Source organism: Rhinolophus sinicus, chromosome 4 (genome assembly GCF_057876585.1).
Source record: "Rhinolophus sinicus isolate RSI-liver-muscle chromosome 4, RSI-T2T, whole genome shotgun sequence".
Classification (NCBI taxonomy): domain Eukaryota; kingdom Metazoa; phylum Chordata; class Mammalia; order Chiroptera; family Rhinolophidae; genus Rhinolophus; species Rhinolophus sinicus.
In genome coordinates, this window is record NC_142504.1 from 94,582,584 (window position 1) to 94,598,805 (window position 16,222).

At 35.2% G+C, this 16,222-nt stretch overlaps 1 long non-coding RNA gene across 1 annotated transcript; it reads left to right on the plus strand.

The window, feature by feature from the left end:
• The first annotated feature begins 849 nt into the window (after positions 1-849).
• Positions 850-10,337, plus strand: LOC141573064 (uncharacterized). The gene is made up of 3 exons (XR_012498634.2): positions 850-994; positions 8,250-8,306; positions 9,943-10,337. It is a non-coding gene; the product is annotated as an uncharacterized LOC141573064 (long non-coding RNA).
• Positions 10,338-16,222: the final 5,885 nt, after the last annotated feature.

The window sequence follows — 16,222 nt, forward strand, 5'->3', positions numbered from 1 at the left end:
AGGATCCTTTCAAAGTTAAAAAATCACTTGCTCCTTATAAACCATTTCAGCAGTCACTACACAAATGATGCACAGAGGGATATAATGAGAGATTCTCCCTTTTGTGTAGCACCTACTGAATGGAATGTATGTTGTATTCCTATTTATTGCTAGGGAAACTTAGCTTACAAAAATAAGAAGATCTTTGTTTATGTCATAATATTCTTAATACCAGCCAAGACCAAATCCAGGCTAACACCTACAGGAGAAAAAAAAAGGCACAGACTCATCTGTTTGCATATTGTTTATGGTTCTACTTCAGTGCTAAAGGGTTCTTTATAGATTACAGAAACAATTAGCTTTCAATGATAACGTACAAATAAAATGTAACTCATGACTTTCCTAATTGTTCTTCCCTGCTGATATGCTAACTGATGATTTAGCAGATAATCTATTTATGATTTTTATCCAGTTGCCTCTATTTGACTGATATACTTGGATGTTTGATCATGCCAGATTTTTTTCAGCCTCTCAGACAGCTCTGCCACATCTATCTAAATGTAATCACTTATCTATTTGTAACATAGGCCTTGTAAAAACTTTACTGTTTCATAAGCCAAAGAAGTTTTGCATTTGTTATGCAAAACCATTAAGTAATTGCATCATTTCTAATATATTCCAAATCAAACCATACTGAAAACCCTTAACATATGCCTGTTTTCACAGAGCAAGGTTTTTAGTTAGCTTTTTTTTTTCGTTTCAAACATCTGTGTTTGTTTATTGGCAGTATAAATATTTAAAGAAAGGGGAAGAAACCTCAAACTATAAGTGAAATCAGCTTTCTCAGCCCCCTGTTGCTTGAAATAAACTTCATGGAACTTTGCAGTGTGAACATGTGAGAACACTGGGCTGAAGTCAACAAAAGGATGAGTAATCTTTTGAATGTGTTGTCTATTTCAAAAGTAAATGAAGACGCGGTTCTCTTCAGAAAGAAATTATATTAGGTTTTTATTGGGTGAGTAATGTTCTACAGTACAGGCTGTTAGCTTTAAACTCTGCCCCAGTGTCGTTAACCAGAGTCTCCAGGAAAAAGCTTAAAACATTTTTTAAAATAATAGTAAATCATCAAAAAAAAACTATCACAAACAACATCTCTGCAGGAGGCCTTTGGTTAATTTGTTATAAACAAAGATTTGTATAGAATTGTTTGGTACCAAATCATTGCTTAGTTGTTGTTTTTTTCCTTCAAGTGTATACTGCTTTTCTGTTCTAATGATTATTGCTTAACCGAGTTAATCGGTAAATCATAGCACAATTTAGATGGGGATTTCAGTAAGTCTTGCTTTGTCGGGCTACTGGCTAATCTTTTGTAAATATATTTTAGCAGATAATTGCATTCCAACTAGATGGAGGATAATGCTTTTGAAACTGGTGTCCCCTCTGTGATAAGTCCATGTGTGAGTGGTGTGTGTGTGTGTGTGTGTGTGTGTGAGAGAGAGAGAGAGAGAGAGAGAGAGAGAGAGAGAGAGAGAGAGAGAGAGAGACAGAGAGAGAGAGAGAGAGAGAGAGAGAGAGAGAGAGAGAGAGAGAGAGAGAGGTCAGCCAAAAGGTCAAAATGTGGAGCTCAGATTTTTTTGATATATATGTTATATTTATCTTGCTCAGTCCAAATCAGAAAACTTATAAGCTGAAATACGTAAAGAGGACTTAAAGTTTTCTTACCATATATAATTATATTATTAAAAAGACCAGTATTTGACATGTTGATGGACATCATATGTGTTTTAAATCTGTGAAAGAAAATCAACTACAGTTAACACAGGGGAGAAAAAAATCTTTCCTCCAGGCAGGAGAGACCAAAATGAAATATTTTCTGCTTTTGGTTTTCAGAGGAGACATTGCTTCGCTCTGTAGTGCTTTCAGTGTGTCTTCCTGAGAAAGCTGTATCTAGTATTTAGGTTCATAGATCTTACGGAGGTAACTCAACTCCATTATTTCACAGTTGAAAACAAGGCGTACAATATTCAATATTTGTCTGAGCAAGGTCAAGAACGGGGTGACAGGATAAGTTTTCTATTTTGTACATATTGTTTTGTTTATTTGTTCTTTTGACCAGCAGAGTATTCATGATGCTGATAGCTATGTGGAAGAAACATGAAGGCTTGGCAATGTTAATAGATATATGGGAGAAAGCATCTCTAAATTAGTGGTTAAATCTGAGATTGTTTGGAGTTTATGCTTGTCTATTTCCATATACAAAATTATAACAGAAACTGTGCTTAAGCCTGTCAAGGTGGTGGAAAACTTGAATTCCAAATCTATCCATCACCAACTAGGGGACTTCGGATTAGTGATTTGTGCTCTCTGTGCCACATTTTCCACCTCCGTAAAATGAAGTGTTTGCAGAGATAATCTCTAGGTTTCTCTCCAGGTGTAACAGCTTATGATATAGGTTATGACTATGTGTTTGGTAGATTTGAGCTTCCTGGGATCTTCTGTCAAAGTACGTTAGTTTTTGTAAAGCAAGTATTTGCCAAGACCCAATGTCATCTACAGTTGAACAGTTGAATATGTCTCATTCCACATATAATTAATGCTAACTCCCATGACTAGCATGTGCTCAAATTCACTAACTAGTCTACCTTAAATCAACTGAGCATTTGCAAAGGTATTTCTATCTCATCAACCTGAAGAAATTCAGAGTCCTAAGTTTCTAAAGGGAAAAATTTTGATTATAAACTGCACTATACCCATGACACACTATTTGAATTTAAATGAACATTTATTCATGGGAGTTTAGTGAGATTTTTTCTGTTTGTTTGTTTTTTGTTGTTTTTTGGGTTTGTTTGGGTTTTGTTTGGCAGATGTTGTAAATGAAAAGGTATAAAATAAGCATACACTCTTTTTATGTAAGGTACATAGGTGGATCATAACACAATCTCAGGGGCATATGATATATCACCTTCTGAATAGGTTATTTTAGTATCAGGATTCATACTTTTAATAGGATGCCACAGCGAAAAATAATTATCTTTGCCAAACAAATTTACACATATTCAAATGAGGATTAGACTAGGACTCTGAACACTTGTGTTGTAATACAAACCCTGACAGTAAGTAGCAGTTAAAGCATTGGTGAGGAATCCAAATCTTTGTGCTTTATAAATCTTGTCTATTAAATGGGCATGTGACACCTGACACACTTGCCTGAAAGATTTTGGTGAATATTTAACAACGTTATCAATATGCCCAGGGAAAATTTAAAGTGATGCATGATGGTATGTCAAGGTCTTCAAGAGCCAACTTGTTAAACTTCCTTCTTTCATTTAGGGAATTAAAGTGTCTCTCCTCAAACAATTTTCATTACTCTTCATGGTAAAAAATGAATACAAATTACAAACTAGGGCACCACATATTACTACAACAACAACAAAAACGACAAAGAGATCGATTGGCGTATTGGATATATGGGTAACAACTGATTACACGCACGCTTGCACACACGTGCGCACACACACACACACAAAATCATGTAAACCAAAACTGTTTGTACAGAGACGAATCCAAGCTGCCTTCTACATTGTCAAGATAAATATAGCCTTTTTAGCCACTTTCTGTTAAACCCAGGCCTTTTTATTTACATAAATGGAGGAAGAGATCGTTTCCCTATGTAATGATTTTGCTGTTCTTTGGAACATTTATTTCTCTCCACCCATGGTCCTAACTCCCATCAACTCTTTGCTAATGATTTCTGCTACAGGCTCAGATTTGTTTGATTCTCCGTTTTTCAAATCATTAAAAATAGATTCCTTTCTTTAAGGTTTTTCAACAAAGAGAAACTCAGTTCTCTTTAATTAAATCCAGTGGCCTGAAATACCAAAGAGAAAAATAAATTCAGGCGATTCCAACAGTGAGAGACTATTTACATCAAAAGAAGTGCCCATGTGGTACCAAGTTCACAATATGAATTAGAAAAAAAATCCCTGGAGAAAACACAAAGTATAGTGTCCCATCACCTTTCATGCTAAATTTGCACCATTTATTAGCTACATGACTTAGTGCAAGTCATGTTTCATCTCTCAGTCTGACCGTCCTCATCAATAATAATAAAATGATAATCTTGGGTTGTTTTTAGAATTAAATGACAACTCTTTGGTTGCTTTAGAAAATGAAATATGATATGTAGGATGTGAAAGAAGCAACTTTTGTTCAGTTTCTATCATATGCCCCACCATGTTCTAGTCTTTAGATATACATCTCAATCAATCTTCAGGTAAGTCCTTTGAAATATTTGCTACTATATGCACTTTACAAATGAAGACAGCAAAACATAAGAAAGTTAAAAAATAATTATTGCATGCCCACTGTCACACAGTAATTGGAAATGAAAACAATGATTTAAAAACATGTCTGCTATACTTCAAAATGTATGTTTTTTCCACTAACCCGTGATTTCTTATGGGTTAGTGGAAACTAACCCATGATTTCTTATCCAATAAATACCATTTTTAGTCATTTAGAAATCATTAGAATGAGTTAGAGAAAAGTCCTATTTCTGCCATCAAGTATAAGCACCTCAGAACAATAGCACCTATCACACATCAATCTTATGAGACATTGTGGTGAAAGAAAAATGACTAAAAGGCCAACATATCTGATTTCATACCCAGGTTCCTCATTAACTATATTTGTCTTTTTACACAAATTATTTAAATTATCTGAGTCTCGGTTTTCTCTTCTGCACAAGGGGAATTCAAAAAGGCTTATTACTAATTTGTTATGAAAATTGTGAGGGTAACTGGTCAAGGAGTCAGGCTAAGCTCATGTTTCTACTTTATCTCCCTTCCAAAATCCTATCAAATGGCTGAACAAACAACTTTTAAATACAGAAATAGTAGTGTGTAGAGGGGTGCCATTAGAGCTTCATGCATTTGGAGGAATTCCTGGAAATCGCACAGTAGAATGCATTAGTTCCACAGATAAATGAGACTACAGAATATAACCTCACCAAAACCATGAAGACCGCTGGGGATGCTGTTGCTATACGGTGATCATGAATCCAGAGGCAGCAGATTAAAGACAAGAAAGGCAAACTGGAGAAAAAGAGGGATTGTACGTAATGCTAAAGCAAAATAAATACATCCCTGAAAACTACTTCAGAATGCGGTCCAGTAAGATGCAAAAACTGAATCTAAGGAAGAATAACGAATATTTAAAAGATGTTGGACAAGTCAACCTATAAACCTTGTATTTAGAAGAAATTTAGAGGGATAATGAAAAAGTATGACATCACATACAGATTGGTGGTGACACAAGAATTGGAGGAAAGGCACATCATGAATAACCCAGTGATGGGAGAATAAAGTAACCTGCTCTTGAAATTTCCAGAGCCCTTCAGTGCATATCCATCTTCTGCTCTTGTCTATGTTGAAGCTATTTCATGAGTATAAAGTATTTGAGTCCTGTGAGTCCTTTTAGCAATTGAATACTTAGAGTAACTAACAAGTAAATATCACAATATATGTTCTTTTTCTAGAGTACATGTTAGATATGTATAAACTCAGGCTCTGATGAAAGCAGGCACAAGTCATAAATTCATCAACAATGTTACCTCCAAAAAAGGCACAAACTCATGATTGCCAAACACCATTTATCTCTAGTTCATACATTCTGTAACTTTGTCCAAGGGTCATTACTAGGCTTCAGACATCACTGACGGAATCATGGTTGGCAGAATCAGTCAATCCTGGTTGGTTAAGTATTACCAATCCTACATACATATTATCTCCAAAATCCTATGGCTCAGTCAAAATGTTATTGATATATTACATCCAAGTAAAACTCAGTGAGTTTTCAAAAGCAGAAATTATAGAAATTACATTTTTTGATCATAAGATAGAATCAGAAAAAAATAGTTCTCTGCAGATTTAGAAAAATTTTTCTCTCTCTTATCCATGTACTTATCAAATAGAACTGTTGAAATTTATCAATATTTTAAGGAATATATAAATTATATTGCAAAATTAGAGTGATTATTTGCATAGGGTACCACAAAAACATTTAATGAAATTTGATCCCCATTCATGATGAAAACTACTAGAAAAATAAGATTAGAAAGAAATTACCAAAATATCTTAAAGGGTATCTACTAAACGTCTACAGAAACATCCTTATTGTTGTAAAACTCCAGCATTAAAATCAGGGAAATAAAAATGCTGCTGTGACTGCTGGAATTCATTCTTAAAGTAGAAGCTATGGTCAAGACAATCAGACAAGTAGAAGGAATAAGCAGTTTTCCGATCAGGAGGAAACAAAGATAACCAAATTGAAGGATTATACAATTGTACATCAATAAAATCTCTCAGAATAAATGATCAACATAATAAAAAATAACAATACTAGGAGACGTTTATATAGTAGTTAACATGTCCCAGGGTGTTCTAAGTCTCTAGACATGTTAAAACACATATTCTTTATAACAAATAATAAGGTTGTTTCTATTATTGTTCCATTTTACAGATGAGGAAACATGGGTGCACACTGGCTGCATAACACAAATTATGGGTGGCGAGAAAGGATTTGAACTCAGGCAGTCTGACTGCAGAGTCTATATACTTAACTTGAGTTTTTCAATGCACTAGAAATAACCAAATAGAAAATGTACTTGTATAATGTTTTAGCAAAGGAAATCATTGAATACTTGAGAATAAATCCATCAAGAAAAAGGCATTACCCATTAAAAAGTGCACAGGAATAGCCAACAAGACTTTGAGACAGAAGAAAATAGTAAATGATGTGCCATGCCAGCCAATAAAATTACACAAATAAAGCTCTATTGATTAAATCCAGGGAAACAATAAGTAATTGTGTAGAAACAAACAAATAGAGCAATGAAACAATGGAAAACTCAGAAACATAATTATATACTCACATGTGATATAGTTTTGATAAACATGGTATTATGTATCAAGGAGAAAGAATAAATTTAACAGTTTTGGGATAAGTTCTTCATTTATGAAGATAAACATTTACACACCTTCCTCATACCTTACAGAGATAAAAAAATTATACATGGACTACAGAGCTAAAAATAATAAATATAAATAAATTAAAAGAAAATAGAGAAATGTTCTAATAAACTTGTGGTGAGAGGCTTTCATAAACAAGACATAAAATCTAGAATCTATAGAGCTAAAGGCCAATATATTTAATTATTAAAACATTTTTATAATGAAACATACCAGTAACCAAGTTAAAAAAATAAAAAAGGAAACATTCTCTGAGGAAAAAAAAAATTGTGAAGTATGTAGTTATCAAATTAATATATAAAGCATATATAGAATAAAAAAAGAAAGTTATGAACAAGGAATTTATATCAGGAAAAATATAAATAACCAATTATGTGTAAATAAAGGTGTTAACCATCTCTAATAGAGAAATGATGTTAAATATTATTTTGCACCCATCTGTATTAGTTTTCTATTGCTTCCATAATAAATTACCAGAAACTCACTGGCTTAACACACACAAATTTATCATCTCACAGTTCATCTCACAGGTGGTCAGGAGTCTGACACAGATTCACTGGGCTAAAATCAAAGAGTCAACAGGGCTGCATTCCTTTCTGGAGGCTATAAGGAAGAATCTGTTTTCTTGCTTTTTCCAGCTTCTAGAGTTTTCCTGTTATTCTCCTACGATTCGACTTATGTTACTTCAGGTTTACTATCATCTGAGATCACAAAAGGAGGGTTGTTTTGGGATAGGTGGTTATATCTATATACCTCAGGATTTTACAGCTACATATAAGATTGTCTGAAAATCAAAAAACAAAACAAAACAAAACAACTTTCTATTACTTAAAATACTGATTATTTTAGAATTCAAACTCATTTCAACTTATACTGAAAATATTCTTAATGTGTTTTCTGTTTTATTCTGTAGTGTTTTTTCCCCTCTAACTTGTCTACAATCTTTTCATTGAGAAGATCATCTTGCAATTCTTGTGCTATATTTCATCTCTAACCCTGCTCCCAACACCACTAAATTCAGTGTTGGAACTATAATAATTGCAGGATATTAAAGCTGGAATCAGTCTTAGTTATTGCTAGCCCAATTTACTCATTAGGGTGCTATTAACATTTTGTGTGGGGTAATCCTTTGTTGTTCAGCAATTTTCCACGTATAGTAATACATTTAACACACTCTTGAATTTTCTTCATTAGAACAGCCAAAACACCCACATGCATTTCCAAATTTATCTTTCTAAACAGATAATTGGGAGACTCAGGCTGAGGAAAGTGAAGAAACTAGCCAAAATCAAATTTATGGTGAGTGCAAAGAGAAGGTAAAAATATTTCTTGACTCTTTGTCCTGTTGCCTTTTCTGTTATTCTGTTTCATACTTATTTTCAAAATGCTACATTGACAAAGTCAAGTAAACTTTTTGTTTTCCAATATAATTGAGTGAACAACTAATATTCCATTAGCTTCTTGATCTCTTTGTTGTTAGGAATATATTTTAACATTTTAGCACATGTGTAGTAATTTTAAAAATCAGACGTAATGGAGAAAATCACACTTCACTGTACTCTTCATTAACAATAACTCTTATTGATAGAGAGAAATATGAATTAGTAAATCTGTTTAATTATGATATATAGAAATAATAATTTAATATAAATTTGAGTGCGTTCCTTGTCAATTTGATGAAAAAATTAACATCAAACTTACACTTTACCAATAAAAATTGTCATTTGAAAGAAGAAATGAAGTGACACAAAAGTATACATACATTGAAATTTAAGCCAGCAAAACATGTGTCTTGCCAACATAATAGCAAACTTCCAGACTTTGTTTTTCAGATTTGGGTGAGTGGGAGGCTACCACACATCACATAAAGAATAAAATTCAAAAATTTAAAATATTTGTATTATATAGATATCTGAAAAATATTAACAGTCATCCCAATCATTGATTTACTCAATGGACACTCTGAAAATCTACAACATCCATCAAAAACCTGAGTTCTTCTGGGTAAGGAATTTGTGGGTATGTCCAAGAAAAAAAAAAAAAAAAGGAAAGAAAATAAAAAACTTGATGAGAGGCTAAAAGAACACAAATTAGTTATGTAAAGCAAAATACAAGACCACCAGAGACCTGCGGATAGGTAGAGAGAAATTTGATTGCATCACCCGTGAAAGAAACCCCCCTTCCTCCTTCTATAGGTGACATCAAGAAGCAATCCAGCATTGTTTATTTCAGTTGAAGTGCAGAAGCCAGCAAATGCATGGAGATCTCTAGAAACTTATCGAGACCGAACACAGAAGCAGAGCCTCTCAATAGACATCCTTTTGACAAACAAGGAATGAAATGAAGGGGCCACAATTGCTGGCTAGATAGAGTTATATAGACCAAGTAGTTGCCAGTGTCTATATGTAGTCTAACCACTGAATGCTTAATATCAGTGTAATATTTTATTTATTTCCTACTAATTAAACTTCTTAATGTAATTTGTTGTAAGAGTGCTTGTCTAGCATTTTAGCTCTTGCTAGCAAATACTTGGAAAGAGGAAATATGCCTCCTGGCAAAAGTCCATAAGACTAATTATCCAAAGAAATTCACGTCACAAGTACAACTAATTGAGGTGTTATCTATATAGGTGAAAACAAATCCCTTAATTGGATTTTGTTCAATTTTCATTCAAAAGCTTCTGCACCAGAAGGTTGGGTTTGAGGTGAGTTTGCTCTAAGCAGATGCTTTCATTTAAGATTGAGAAAGAATATACACCAAGGAGGTGAGCAGACAGGCATACTGATTCTCAAATAAATCATGGTCCATAAAAGTGTTTAAGGCTCACCAAAGTCCCCCTCTACTGAGAGCGTCGTTTAAAACAGCCCCAATAGGTACACTCTCCTGTTCTTAAGATTCCAGTGCGAATAATACCAATAATCCCCTTTTCCCACAGCTGTGTCTCCACTAGCCAGAGTCAAGTGTGGACTTCCTATGCTTCACGAGCCTTGCCTGCTAGCAGACCAGAAAGCCCAACAGATACTGGCTTCTAGATCATTAGAGAATTCTAACTTACGTCATGGTATACTGAAAATGTTGTATTAACGAGTTTTCTCTTTTTTTGTGGACTGATTTTTTTTTTTCTCTCACTTGTCTACAATCTTTTCATTGAGAGGATCATTTTGCAATTCTTTCGTTATATTCCTTCTCTAACCCTGCTACCCACAGCACTAAATTCAGTGTTGGAACTATATTAGTGCTCAATATAATTTGATAACAATCACAGAATGTTAAAGTTGGAATTAGTCTTAGACATGTTATTCTAGATGTTATGTGTATGTTACTTTTCTACCACTCTATATAACAAGTTTTTATTTTAGACAGTGTATTAAAGTTTTTCATAATTCCAGTAATAAATATCTTCTCTCTCATTTTTTTCTCTCTATCTCCCTAGAAGTTAGTCATAAACAATGATGATCTCATCTTTATCTTTAGTTGTGGCAATGACAATTTTATTTTCTCATTTATTTATCTTTTTTTCCTCCTCATGGATGATAGGAAATAGTAGCATGGAGGAGAAAAATAAATCTTTATCTAATGCCTATTATAGACCATACACTGCATTAGTTAATTTTCAAACACAATCTAACTTAATTCACTGGATAATCTATCAATCTTTCAAGGTAACTTCTTTCTCTGAAAATTAAATACAAATTAAGTTCTACAAATTAAACCAGAACCCTGAGAACATAAAGTCTATATTTTCATTTGTTCATTCACTTTTACTGTATCTGTTAACATATTTTATACTGAACTTGAGTTAAGAGAATATCTGCTATTGGAGTATAACTAACGATTCTTACTTTTATTGTTCAGAATAAACAATAAAGTTTCTCAAAGTTTAGGAGCCATCTGTGATACATGTTCCAGGTCAGCACGAAATGTAAGTGGATGTAAAACCTTTTAATAACTATTTGAGATATCATAGGAAGGACCTGTGGTCCAAAGTCAAGTATCCATTTGTTTATGTTTATTCAACCATAAAACTATTTATTGAGCTATTACTCATAGCCAGGCACTATGCTACATGCTAAGCATTCAATTTTGAACTTAACACTTTTATGGACTGAATTTGTGCCTCCTCCCCAATTCATATGCTGAAACCCTAACCACCAATGTGACAGTATTTGTAGATGAGGCCTTTGGGAGGTACTTAGGATTAGATTAGGTCATGTGGGTGGAGCCCCCATGAGATGGGGTTAGTGCTTTTATGAGATGACAAGAAAGGACTCTCTCTCAGCCATGTGGGGATACAATGAGAAGGTGACTGTCTGCAAACCAGGGAGAATGCTCTCACTAGAGACCAAATGTGCTGGCATCTTGAACTTTGCAGCCTCCAGAACTGTGAGAAATAAATTTCTGTTGTCTCAACCACCCAATCTATGGTATCTTGTTATCACAGCCCAAACTCAGACAGACACTGTCCCTGCCCTTATGGAATTTTTCTGTTAAAGGTCTGAGCGTTCCTGTAGAAGCCTAAGTCCCTTTTTATAGTTATGTCAGTTTATGTTATAAAGCCCTTTTGAAACACTTTATGTAATGCTTATCTCATCTTCATAAAATAGATAGTGATTTCAAACCTCCGATAGTGTACTGAGCCTCATGTGTAACAGATTTAAGTAGCGTATCCATAGCTTGTACGTGGAATTGTTGGGATAAAAACCTGAGTCTGACTCCAGAGCCCAATGCTCCATTCACTGTACTGCAACAGCCCCTGCCCCTGTTTTTTTTAATGGACATAATCCTATAGTTCACATTAAGCAATGTATTAGATGTTATAGGAAGTATTCCCATTGATAAATTTTGGTCCTAAGAAATTTTTCTCTTCTAGTTCAAATCCCAAGAGCAGAATGCTAGGACTAGAAAGGATCCTAGAGATTATTTCAGCCTGTATTACTCATTGTACAGATGAAGGATTAAGAATAAAGACCCAGGGAAATTATGGGAATTATAGCTGGCCCGTGAAAGAGTCATTGACCTCCTAATTGCAGGTGAGCCCTCTTCCCAGTCCCTTAAGAAGACTTTTTCCTAGCATTAGCATTCCTGCTATTACATACTGCCTTTACTGTGTTTAATGGGGTTGTATGATCGACTTTGATATTCTAATAATCCAGATCCATTTGCCCAAATGAAAAATTTTGCTCTCATCTTTTCTTCTCCTCATCAAAATGCCAAAGAAAGCACATACTAAACTATTTCACGTCCTAAAATGTTATTGCTCACATTTATGTTCTCTTGTTCCAGAAGGAAAAAACACTATGAAATGATAACGAATCTGTGTGTAATGTATTTCACAGCTTTACGATGGCCTGAAATGTGAACTGGTGATAGGCATCTCCAAATAAACTCACATCATTTCCTCTGCTCTCTGTATTTGGACAGTTGGGCAATGCCTTCGCTCGTCTGCAAACACTATGCGGTCTGGGTTTTACACAGCAGTTTGTTTCAAAATCTACAAGGACACAAATCAGTAACCCTGCCTACCATGTTTTTTAACACAAGATTGAAAAGGAACTGAAGTATGTTGGATAGATTTGCTTTATCACAGTCATAATTTGGTATGTTGCATATTGTGTATATATATACATATAGGTTGTCATTCCCCCTTTTCATATTTTTATGACCGCTAACAAACATTTCAGAAATACTACCATTCTCATTCATTTTAATTATACTAGTTAAGGAAGATATTCATATTGTCACCATAGAAAAGCCTTGTCCCCAGTTACACTGTAGTGGCCGAAATGAATAGCTAGAGATATTTGTGAGGAAGATCTTTAAAGTCATACGTTATGGATTCCAATTACAGGTTTACGACTTACAGTTATTTGACTTTGGGCAAGTAACTTAGCCTTTCTCTGCCTCAGTTTCATCATCTGAAAAAAGTGGAGCTATAATCTCATTGCTTAGGATAGCTGTGAAGATTAAATGAGATAACCTGTATACTGTTTTTGGCTCCATCCCTGGTACAGAGCTCGCACTCAGTATACGTGAACTATAACAATGATGGTGATGACAGCGATCACCACAAAGGTGAGGATTATGATGTCATTGCTCAGATTCCAAATGTCCAAGTCCAAGGCAATGACACACTACCTAGAATAGGTTTCATAGTGCATATTAAGTGTCCTGCGGTAAGCAATTCAAGTAGATTTCTGATGACCATGTAAGGTCATCAGCTATGAACACATCCCATTAGCCAAGACGAGCATTACCAAGAGAACCCAAAGAAGCAAAAATTAATATGATGTATTTGGAAAAGTCACTATAGCTGTGGATTTGTGATACCGAATGTTAGTCGTTTACACAATTATCTAGCTCCACCCTTTTCCTGACAGGCAGGCCAAACGGGGACTATGCCAAGGAGGGGAGCTCCTGCACCACGGGAGGAAGAATACTGGAAGTTAGTGCCCCAGGAAAAAGGTGGGGGTGGGGGTAGACAGCAAAAATAATACTATGCACAGCAAGTCATCTAAGGTAAGGGCCTGGCAGTGATGATGGAACTACAGCAGGTAGAGAACCACCCGATGTTAGAGATAGGGAGATATTAGAATGACAAGCAGCAGCAACATGTGGTCTAGCTCAGCATTGGAGAACTCCACCTGAGGGAGTTCCCTGCTCACATTTTAAAGGGGTCGGGGTAGGAATGACAAGAGATGAGCGGGGTGGGAATTGTCATCTGAGGTCTGTATACATTTATCAGTTTACTAAAGACCATAAAGCTTGTTAGTTGCTGACCTGGTTTTAAAACCCACGTCTGATCACTCACAATCCTGAATTTGTTTTACTAGACCACATGGGAAGTGCTGAACCAGACTACTTTATGTAAAACCCAAAGTATTTTCATAAACATATAGGCATTTACTAACATGATCCCCATAGATCTGATGATCTCAGACTCTTTCAACAAATAGCGCCAATTAGATCAGAAGAGAGTCATATAGGAATTTCAAAAGTAATCCATCCCAATGAAATTTTACAAAGACATTCATATGTATCTACTGTTAGACTCTGGGGAATACACACATACTTGAATAATTCTTTGGACCCTGCACCTTTCCAGGTCATCGGCTTAAATGTTAAAACCTCCTTTCTCGGTAAATGTATCCTGCGGTCCTATTAATAGCCACTGGATAACTCGTTGTGAGTCAGAACGCATCAGGCTTCCGCTCAAGGCCCCACAGTGGCTTCTGAGTTTACTGTGGGTGAAAATCAGTGTCATTAGGAGGGCTCTCATCCCCTCCATAAACATGCATATTCTCTCTCTGGTCTCTTCTTCACCATTCCCTTCTTATTCATGCTGTTCCAGCTACTCTGATCCCCTCAATTCACCCAGCTTTGGGGCCTTGAACTTGCTCTTTCTCTTGCTTGTCAAGCTCTCCGTGCCCTAGGTATCTACGTAAATAACTCCCTCATTTCCTGGAGGTCTTCCCTGGGCCCTTTAAACATTTCAGTTCACCTAACCCTTCACATTACTTCTCCATGCCTAGTATTTGGTTGTTTTTTTCTTCATACTTAACCATATCTAACATGTGACATACTTAAAAAAAACATATATATATATATATCCCGAAAGCAGGATTTTATTTTCCTATTTTGTTCAATGCTAGATCCTTAATGACTGTAATGTTACCTAAATGTAATGAGTAAATAGTACATAAAAAACAAACCGATATGTGAATGAATTCCAGCCCCTTTATAATTGAATTTAAAATGGTATGACTTCCCTGCAAGAGAAGAATACAAAATAACTTTCAAGCTATATAATGGAGGGTTTAAAAACCTCTCTGACATTAAACCCATTCACAATGGCCTTTTATTATTAAGCCAACTTAATTTCTATTAGTATCAGCACAAATACTTTCTCCTGCAAAATGCTCTATTCAGTGGCTTTTAGAAGGATTTCCACATTTTTTACATTCATCCCATCGTTTCCACTTTTGAAAGTCCGCTCTTCCTCCTCTTTTCTATTCCAAGTCCGGCTTCCTCGTAAGCCCAGCACAAGTTCTTTCTGTTTTAGGAATAACTCTTGTACTCCCGTTCAAACTTATCTCCATCTTCTCTTTATTTCTGGACCACTTAGAAGCTAAACTACATATGAGATCATCTGACTTTACTCATCTGAGATATTTCGTATAGCAGTGTCCTGTTCTGGATTTTATTATTTTGTTCACAGTTTACTATTATTTATCCCTTGCCTTAGTTGTGAATTCATTGAAGTCTCATGGTGATGCTTTACAGTTTTTTTGAAACTCCTTCATGCCTAACATGGTGTCATAAATGGTACATGCACAGGAAATAACTGTTGATAGATTTATTCTCATGGTGTCCATAGCAATGCAGTGCCTTTGGTTTAAACGAGCATTTAAATACAGTAGGATAGATAAATTGGTGGAAAGTCAGACGGGAGGAATTAGAAGTTACAGCTTCTGCCAACAAACCTGTCTCTGAAAAATAATTATCCAGTTTGCCCTCAATCCCATCAGAGTCTTCCTAAAGTAACTTTAGAGTAGCATCCTCCGACAGTGTCACAGAATGAAGTGAGAAGCTTCACCATTAAGGCACAAAGGCAAACTTTTACTCTTTCCCAATTTACATAGCTATACTAAATCTAATCCCAATGTTTCATGAACCTGAGGAGCCAGGCTAAATTACTGGGCAGAATCTCGTCTATTGCTTGTGTATCAGCCTTTTAAAAGGATACTCTAGTCCAAAGTCAGGAAGGTGCGTAATCCTTCAGGGAAGCAAATGTAACAAGCTCACCAATAAGACCATGTACAATTGGGTACTCACTCTCCTGAGCTGTTATTTCTATTTTTATATCTTGCTTGTCATTTGGAAAGACATTTTTTCCTCTTAAAATCCTATCTGTTTTTGAAGACAGTAAAGCTATATTCTAACATGGCAACAACCGCTGTAAATTTTTGATACTTACTCAAATCATACTATTGTGTCTGTTGTTTCTATTTTATTTTCAAGAACAAATTGCTTGAAGTGTGGGTTAGTGCATAAATATCCCACCACAAATTAAATGGTTGTCAAAAATATTTTGGGGAAACTGCACTGAAGAATAAACTAAAACTGCATGATTTATCACTGAGCCTGCTCAAATCTCTAGCAATGCACAGAAAGTCAGAGGAGCCCTTTCCCAAGCAGCTCTCTGTGTGCGTGTGTGT